The 9,520-nt window shown below is 40.8% G+C and overlaps 1 pseudogene; it reads right to left on the bottom strand.

Moving 5' to 3' along the window:
* Positions 1-3,650: 3,650 nt before the first annotated feature.
* On the bottom strand, positions 3,651-9,445 carry LOC131782292 (monocarboxylate transporter 8-like; annotated as a pseudogene).
* Between the last annotated feature and the right edge of the window lie 75 nt (positions 9,446-9,520).

Here is a 9,520-nt window from a genome sequence, read left to right as displayed (position 1 = left end):
CCAAAAAATTTATCATTATTTTTTTATTGTAATAAAATTAAAAACAAAAAAAAGGGAAAAAACGAAGTGTAAGAGGTGTTGGTCCCCCCTGACCAGAATGGCCTGCGTAAATGTTACAAACCTTTTATGAGCGAACCATGTCGGTGGAGCCTGATGTTTAGCCTAGCGTGTTAGTCGTTCCCCCCCCACCCCCAACCCCCACAGCAGGTGAAACAGAAGCGAGGGAACGTCTACGCAAACCTGTCACTAATCGTGTTCCGTGACGTCACTCTAATTTATGCCAAATAATGTCACTTTGATAATATTTTATTGCGAAGTAAGAGATAACACACAAGACCTGTAGTGTGATTCCTCCTCATTTTTTTCACAATAAATTTGCAATTCAGCGTCCGATTGAAAATATATATTTTGCTGTTAAGGTATAGGAACAGATTAGAGCTTTATTTGTGGTAAAGATTAAGAAGACCGACGATGTTCGATTAACATCGTGCCATTGAAAGTCCCACGCGGTTTCTTCTGCTTGCATTTGTGAAACAGTGCTGCGGGTCAACAAAGTTTGGATCATTTGTAGAAGAGGTGGTTTGGCCCAAGTTTGCGTCCGATGATGGTTGCACTAAGTATGATTTGCCTTCCCAATGTCAATCACGCCCACTCTCTTCTACAATAGTCCCAGCAAGACACTTTCCTAATTTTCAAAACACGCTGACTTATTATTGTTTCGCCTTCAATAATCATTAGTAAAGAACATAAGGCGTGTGTAGTGCATTTAAATATGCATAAAGGGATAAGTTTCTAATTGAAAACATTGTGGTGCTGATCATTTTGGCCCGCGCGCTTAATGGGGGCACTTTTTAAGCCGCCAATCCTACTTTCAAGGCACACTCCCTAGTCGCTTAAATCAATTAATTCTAAGTTCTGACATATAGATATCAATCAAAAAATGCAAAAAACAAAATTCGTGTTATACGGCACTTTGTGGTTAAGAGGTAAAAATATTCTATAAAAGAAATTGCTCGGTAACTGTCATCGGCCGCCTTACTGAATGTGCTCGCAAGAGTTATGATTTTAGGCATGGTTGTTTGGAAACACGAGCGTCGATCATACGGTATGCGGCTGTGGGTCGCTGGGGGGCGGAGGAAGCCAGCTTTCAGTTCGAATCTAGTAGTGTGTCATGTATGCACACTTGTGATTTAGACCACAAATACGAGGTTGCTGGGAAAATTGTGCAAGCTGAATAAGGTGGGTTACTGGTCTTGGATGATATGATGATCGGAGGAGAACGATAAAGAGTGTTTAGTTCGTTTGACCAAACATACCCGTCATTATCACCGTCATTTATTTGTGTCAAGACACCTTTCCCACCTGGCAAATGTGCTAGAAGTATTTCAAGGATTGCCCATTTTGTGATTGCTTTCAAGAACCCTCGAGATTAACTGAGTCCGAAGAATTTATTATTGCGAGCATTTACTACGTGGTGGCAAGATATGGGAGTGAACCGTAAAGTTACTCAACGCCCCATACGGATATCTGGCCTTAGATTTTACATCCTGCCGGTGATAGCAGTCGACACATGTTCAGTCCACCTTTTCACACATGAAAGATGTATACGATTGTATCGCAGAAAAGTAAAAATTTAAACAAACATTACACTAGTCCGAAATCATTTCATGTACGTGAGAAGCTGAATAGCCTTGGAAGCCTTGAAACATATGCTTTGTACACTTTTCTAGTCTGATGTACTTACCTTGAAGCAAGGAGAAGAATGTGCTCACGAGGTAAAAAATCAATTTACGAAAAATGAGGCTAGATTCCAGACTCCGTAGAAAAATATACACTGAACTTTTTAAATTAACCATAACATGTGGCTCCAATAAAAGCTCAGAAACTTCTAAAATTTCCGAACAAAGGGGTGATACGTTTGCGTGAAAGACAGCCAAAAAATATCTGAAAAAGACTCCGAAAAACAAACAACATAAAAAGCCCAAATGTCCACGTCAAACGTCAATTTTCAATGTCGAGATTAGAGTTATTTGATGTGATTGACAAATTTTTGAAATCACACGCGCCGCGCGGGAATACAAAAAAAGAAGGGGGTGGGGGTGGGAATTGTAATTTGAAATCTAGAAAAGCCAAAGAGATTTTCTACACACTTCTTCATGCGTCGCGGCCAAGGTGCTAAAGGTATTGCAAGATAAGGAGACACTAGAAGGGTGTAGCGTAAATTTTCCTAGCACATTCAATAACCTGGAAAGGAATATACCAACAAGGCAAGAAAAAAGAAAAGCGTCGAAAATCAGTTGAAAGGTAAAAGAAAAGGTTTGAAATCAAACGTCTTACTTGCGGATAGTATTTGTGTCGGAAACTTGTTAGGCAATGATCTTCCAAAATATCTTTGTATCTCCCTGCCATATACCGTCCTTGGAGGATGCATCGACGTTGAGAATGTTTCCGCATTGCAGTTTGGTCGAGTTGCAGCATACATCGCACAGCTCTTGCAAGGAATGCATTTCAGTGAACAACCAGGAAGCAGATTCATAATAAACCTCAAAGCAGAGGTTAGAGATAAAGTGTACAGCGCCACGTATCCTAAAGAGTATGCCGTGGCTGAAAACGACGAAAGCAACGCTCACAGCAGCAAGTATGATGAGGAATAGCTTGACGATGGTGACGAGGAGGCAGATTAGCAGAGAGACGCTGTAAAGGACTAAGCCGATAAAGTTTCTTTTCATAGCTGTACCCTGGCTTTGAAAATTGTTGGTATTTTTAGTGTTAACAACTGAGTTGAAACGTAAATTGGCCACCATAAAGGGTAAAAAAGCTGACGTTTCGAGCGTTAGCCCTTCGTTAGAGCGATTGGAGGAATTGTGGGTTACAAATAATTAGAATCATTATCTTGTAACAGAAGATTTGGAAACGATTGAATATAGAAAGTTCGGATATTGTGGCGATCGCAAATAAACGCAAAAAATCGGAAAGATAATGTCCTATTGATTGTCGAACCAGCACTCCGCAGAGATTTTCCCTAACGCCGTGGAGAATTCTGCAACATCTTTTGCAAAAGAGAAAGTTCAGCTTTATTGGAGCACACATGCCTAACCAACCATAAAATTGGGAGGGATAAGTCCAAAATTATCACCATTGATCGGTGTTACCACCAGCGCCTTTGTTTGGAAGCCTGGCATATTAATCCGCACACGCTCCTTTAAATCGTGATGATGGCGGTTTACTTCCTGACGCCTATTTACACCTCGTCAGAAAAAAAGGCAGCTAATTATTGATCGTATAAAAGGACCTCTTGTTGCGACGTTTAGATCACCCCTAATGAAGGCACTAGAAAGGAGTTTCGAAACGTTGGGTCCATGAATTGTAACTTTTCGGTTACATTCATTTAATCTTTAAACCAGAGTAGCATCAAACCATGTCTGGTTTAGAAACCTTTTGTTTCTTTTCCTATTTGTATTTTTATTTAAATAATAAGAACCATATATACTCTGCAATTACTAAAATATTTCGCGTAACCTCCTTTCTCCATTTTTTTCGATGCCTCCCACCCTCTTTGAAGCCATTTTTTCCCCGAGACCCCCCTCCCCCCCTTCAGATCCCATTGACCTCTCTTACCCCGTAAGAAAAAGAACGGTCCCTAATAGGATCGTAACACATGGCAATGAATTGAAAAACAAAAATACTTACTACACAAAGCATTAAAAAAAGGAAAAATTTGTTTGACTGTGAACTTTCGAGGTTTATCTTCATCAAAGATCTCTATCAAATAGTGCTCTCCAGAGGCGCTTGATATCCCATGTACGCGACCTGATTTGTAAGTACGTCCAGCCTCAACGAGAACGCATGCGTTAACTCTCAGCTCTCCTTCTAACGGCACCATGGCTGGAATAATCTGGAATGAGTAGGTGTGTTTCAGTAACAATCTCAACCATACTCGCACAAAAAATTTCAGCCTACTCATTGGCACCGGGCAAGTCTTAAAGTTCCAAACAGTACATGATTTAAAAAATCGGGCACGAAAAGAGGAAATCGAAGGAAACGCGTATTAGCTATTTGCATAACGTGGCCATAAAATGCATATCTCCAATTGATAACCAAATAGTTTTACGAACATGTTTTAGGGAAAACATGAGTACTCGAAAAACCGCAGAATTTTTCTGTGGTTAAATAAGAGTAGAACAATGAAAATGCTTTTCCGGGAACGTATGAAGTGTCTGCAATTCCTCAATAGCAGGAGTTGTCTACATTTATTTGTATTTTCTGACCACGGATTACTTGAACTTCTGTTCGTAGGAATAGGAGATAGGTAAAGTGAGAGTTGCCTGCAAAGATTTCAACCATTAGGAGGGACCAATCATTGTATTATTGTTTATCGCCTGTAGGAGCAGGGGGGAAGAGAGATCGGAGGAGGAAGATTAAGGTTTTGTCACAATAAAATTCAGCTGATCCCCTTTTAAGGCTATGCAACATAATGATCCCCCGTCCCTTATTTATTCCCTGATAACCAAGCCGCCCCCCCTAAAATCACCCCCTCCCCCCCCCCCCCCCCTTCCGGGGAAAAAAATTAACTGTCCCCTATTAAAAAAAAAAAATCTCAAAATACCTCTCCAGGCTGCTTAGTTTCGATTGTTTTTCCGCTTTTCAATTCTACCTTTAAACCCCCATCGTGCACTCGGCTCACGGAATCTCGACGGTAGTTCACTTCTGATCTCATGGCATCAGGCTTGAACAGAGGGAGAAATACATCCATACCCTTGGCTAAAAACAAATCACAGCAAATCTTATTGTGTGAAGAAAATTGGACGAAATATTTACCTCTTACTAGCCGAGTTTAATATCTGTTCTGCAAGTTACCAACTGAGTTTTTTCCGCTCAGATTTATGACTCAAGCGCGAAATGCATAAATCAGGTCTCTCCCATTTCCTCTCTCATTGGTCAAAGTTTTCATCCGCAAACTTTTTCCAAATAAAACCCCTTTCCTTTTGACATATATTAAGACTAATTTTCAATCTCTTGTCATGAACGGCGAAAACCTACGTAGGAAAATGGTTAGTTCAGCGAAAAAAAATCATCTTTTGTAAATTATTTTTACCGCTTGACAGGTAGTTCTCATATGCCTTTAAATCGTACTGCAAAAGAGATTTGTACGAAGTTCATTAGGAATACAATTCTGCATTCATCTTTTGCTATTTTTGTAACAAGAATAGGTGTTTCTTAAGTCTGGAACGGCCGTACTATTTGGAACTCTGGGATTCACTATACTCGACAAACATAGTATTCGGTTCTTCTTGGCACGCACCTTTGTTCCTAGCGAGCCGCATAAACAAAAGGAAAATTTTAATTAATCGTGCCATCAGACACGCCACTGCTCAGAGGTCGCCGCTTCGTTTCACTCTATGCCTGTTGTTTAACGTGTCATTTTCATGTGCGTTCACTTCAGTACACGTTTCCCGTCGAGGGTCACACGATCATACACCGCGTTTCTATCATCAATAACAAAATAAAACGGAATACTTACCAAAAGCATATCCATAGATTTCTACCTTCATGCATATCCTATTCTCGCTAGCTACTGGATATATTCTGACACTGATATTGCCCAAGTTTTCGTTCTTTCGCTTCGCTGTAGACCGGCTTCGCACTGGCTGATGTGCTTCCGTAAAATTCCGGCTGCGGCGAAAACAAAAAATACGTTGAAATATCATAGTCGGGAGGTCAGTAGTTCTACTTTTCTACTTTTTCAAACACGATCTCCACAATTAGGCATCTTTAAGTGAAAAAAAGGAAAAGGGAAACTCAAGAAAATAAGTCAGGCAAAAACCACACCTTTATGAAATTCCAGTCGTCCCAATAGTCCTTTTCAGGTGATACCTGGACCCTGTATCTTGTTACCCAGCCGGGGCGTGGCCCCATAGCGAGACAGCCTTGGATTTCAAATCCACAAACAAGATGCATAGCACCCAGGTTTACTTGAAAATGTGGAAAATACTCCTTGTACCGAGATTTTGGGGCCCAACCCGAGAGGTAAAGTCGGCCATAAGCCGCGGGAAAATGCGGGTCGTGGCTCGAGGCTGTCAGTCGATTATCTGGTATCGTGATATTAGTCCGCAAAATTCCGAGTGGTGAGCCACATCCTAGAAATTCGGCCAAAGAAACCAGCTTTTGCAACTTTTACAACTTTCAGAGAAGGCAAAAAGTTATCAGAAAATATTCCAAAAGAGTAAATTGTAACTTACGAGAGGCTTCAGTAGATAAAGCAATGCACAAAAACGAAAGCAGGAGAAAAATGACGAAGAAAGTTCCTCCAGTCTCCCCGCGTATGAAGCGATTCCATAATACACAAAGAGTCTGGAGGCTGCACCAGCTTGGATTCCAAATTCCTCGCAATATTTCACCTAAAAACAAATAGCAGGATTGAAAATCAAGGTAATATTAAACAGACACGACTGTTATTGATACAGGAGATGTAAACTTGTCTGGGATTATTAAGCTAATCTGACAAAATACACCCGTCATTCTCCGCCATCGCGAAAACTTTTTTGCATCAACATCTCTCACCCCTCCCATAAAATTAAAATTATCAAATGAATCTGTGGTACATAATGAGTGAACATCATGACAGTCGCTACAAATTTCGGTTCTTTCCACACTGCTATGTACACAAGCATCCTGACTTGTTCTGCTGCTCCTGAGTCTCTCCTAACTCCATCCTCCCCTGTCCTTCTTTTGGGTTCTCCCCGCCACTGGTTATTTCAGCGTCCTTTTCAGCCACATCATTTTTGTCAATATCAGGTATCTGTACATTGGGGCTATAAGTAAAACCAGACAGGCGCAATACTGGAACCACGCCGGCTATTATTTTGTAGGTGTTCTGCCAGCCAAGGGTGGCTATCATGGTCTGCAAAAGGGGACTTAGAATAAGGACCCCCCATCCTTGACCACACATTACAATCCCAGTGGCCATTGAGCGCCACTTGTTGAAGTACCTGTTGATGATATTGAGGCTTGCAGAGAACACACAAGTTGTGCCCTAGCCATAGAGCACACTATAGGTGAGAAACAGTACGTTAATGTTTCTTGCCAGAGAGGAAAGGCCAAGGTTCAGTGTGCACAAGAACCCTCCAAATAGAGTGGTGACACGGCAGCCAAATCGCCTGACAAGAACTCCAGACGCATGTCCACTGAAAAAGATGATAGCAATGGCCAGAGAACCTACCAAGCTGACGAAAAAAAAGGAAAAGAAAAGAAAAAGACGGGAAAGCATATTATTTCCTATTACTCCACCCCACGGTATATCAGTTCTCATCATTGATGGGAGAAACTCTTTTTCTTCATGTGAACCCTGTACAGTAACATGATTTCCCCAATTCATGATAGGATCGCGCTCGGATCGCGGTGGGATCGCGTCTAAACCGCATTTGGGTCACTACGGTCGTCTTTCACCGAGATAAAAAATGTGCAGTCTGTCATCGTACACCCCAAATACCTTTCTTATTAGGAGTTTTTAATTCCTTCAATTTCGCTCTCTGATTAGGCTCCGAACAAAATTTTGCTCACAATTGGAGATTATAGATTCTAAAGAGAAAGTGTCAGTTTTCTTGATCGATCGACCACACTGTTTTGATACCCTGAAATCTGTAAGTCACATAAAATATTTACATTTATAACTCAGTTTCCTTAGCCGTTTTCTCTCTTCTATCCTGAAAATAATTAATAACCACAGGAAAGAAAATTCCAAAGCTAAACATAAATCCCAGTGCAGCCAGCCAAGAGAGTGTCGCAGATATGCAAACAATCCACGATCCTGCACGTAAATTTGAGGTATGATTTTCGCGGATGTTGACCCACAGTAGTTACAAAATGTTTCTTTTTTTGAAAATGACCACAGTATCTCTGAATCTGAGAGGTAAAATATAAAAATATTTGATATTCCCTTGGTTTTCTGTGTGATACCACTTTTAAAATCGCTTAGTCTCTTATGTTGTCCTATTTAAATCTATTGTTGGTACTCGAGAAATCATTTTCAAACGAAAAGTAGTACATCTTGAAAAGATGAAATAAAGAGAAAGCATCAAACCCCCTCATGATTTTACGCGATCTGCGATCAGGAATCCGTATTCGACCCTAATAAAGTATGTTTTTCGGCGAATAATCTTCATCTGACAAAATATTTTGCTCCCTTTCAACATGTTGACAGCCACGCTTGATTTAAGAAAGCAAGCTGTCTAAATATATCCGGTCACGTAACTCTCCCTACGAGCTGCGTTGCGTGACAGCTTCATGAACGCGTTTCGCAAGTAACTGGCCTTAGTCCATTAATGCAAGTACTTTCAAGTGAGAAATTGCCTCGTAACATTCCAAAGACGCGGGAGACGAAGAATGAAATTCTAATGAAGGCGCTAGCCGAAGCCACTACTTATTCACGTTTGATTTGGCTGCTAAAATGATAGTTCAAACAAGCTGCCATTTTTTGCAATTTAGTTTATATCAAATAAACTCGAGTAAATGCTTTTATTTGAGTAAAGAACCTCCTATCGTTACACATGGAGACCACGCATCAGGTGACACCTGGATATCGAGGGCGGGTGGTTAGAGAATACACGCGAGGAAGTACCATGAGGGGATTATTGGTGTGCCACATTTACACCTTTTGCTGTTCATTTACGCAAAATGTACATTCATTTACGTCAACAGTTGAAACTATACGGCAAATATACATTCATTAGCACATCCATGAACTTCATTAACGCGGACGAATTTTCAAGAACGCTATTTGCATATATATTAACATTCAATAGCATCAACGGATGAACAAACAAACACGACAAATATACTTTCAATCTCGCGCAATGGTTGATCATTAACACCAATGGAAAATCAATTGCACAGTATGACAATCAATTGCGTATTAGAGACATACAATAATACAATTAATTGCACCTTCATACATTCGTTTATTGAAAATGGTTAATCATTAACGTGAACTGACAAACGTGTGTAGTAATGCACTTATCAGCGGCCATCCCGGGGGGTTGACCACGGGGAACTACGTGCGAACTTGTATTTACTCGTAACTACGAACTTCCACCTACCCAGGGCAAGTATTCTTCCACAAAAAGCTACCACTGTCCCTCCCCCGGGAGCATAATTTGAAAGGACTCCCAAATTGTAACGCAATCAAAGTAAAACAATAATATATACAGTAAGAAAAAATAGCTAGTCCACCTGTTTTCTGCACACAGTGAGGTTCAGCTTTATACCTTGTAAGTCATAGAAGGACAATTTCAACGATTTCTTGCGAAAAATATTTTCGCTGTGTTAGGATGACCAACAAAAGGGGACAGACACGAGAGAAACGTAGGACACGCTTACCTTTTTCTCCGTCGCCATTTTGGAAGCCGTTCAACGGTAATACCCAGTCCCCGCGGGCCGGATCTTTCATTTTCAAGATGGCGGCGATGCTACAAATCCCGCGGGTCTTTCCCCGTGTATCTTGCCTCGGAAGTGCAAAAGCGGT

Source organism: Pocillopora verrucosa, chromosome 9 (genome assembly GCF_036669915.1).
Source record: "Pocillopora verrucosa isolate sample1 chromosome 9, ASM3666991v2, whole genome shotgun sequence".
NCBI classification, from domain to species: domain Eukaryota; kingdom Metazoa; phylum Cnidaria; class Anthozoa; order Scleractinia; family Pocilloporidae; genus Pocillopora; species Pocillopora verrucosa.
The sequence above is the reverse complement of the archived record's forward strand: the minus strand, read 5'-3'. Positions and strand labels throughout refer to the sequence as shown.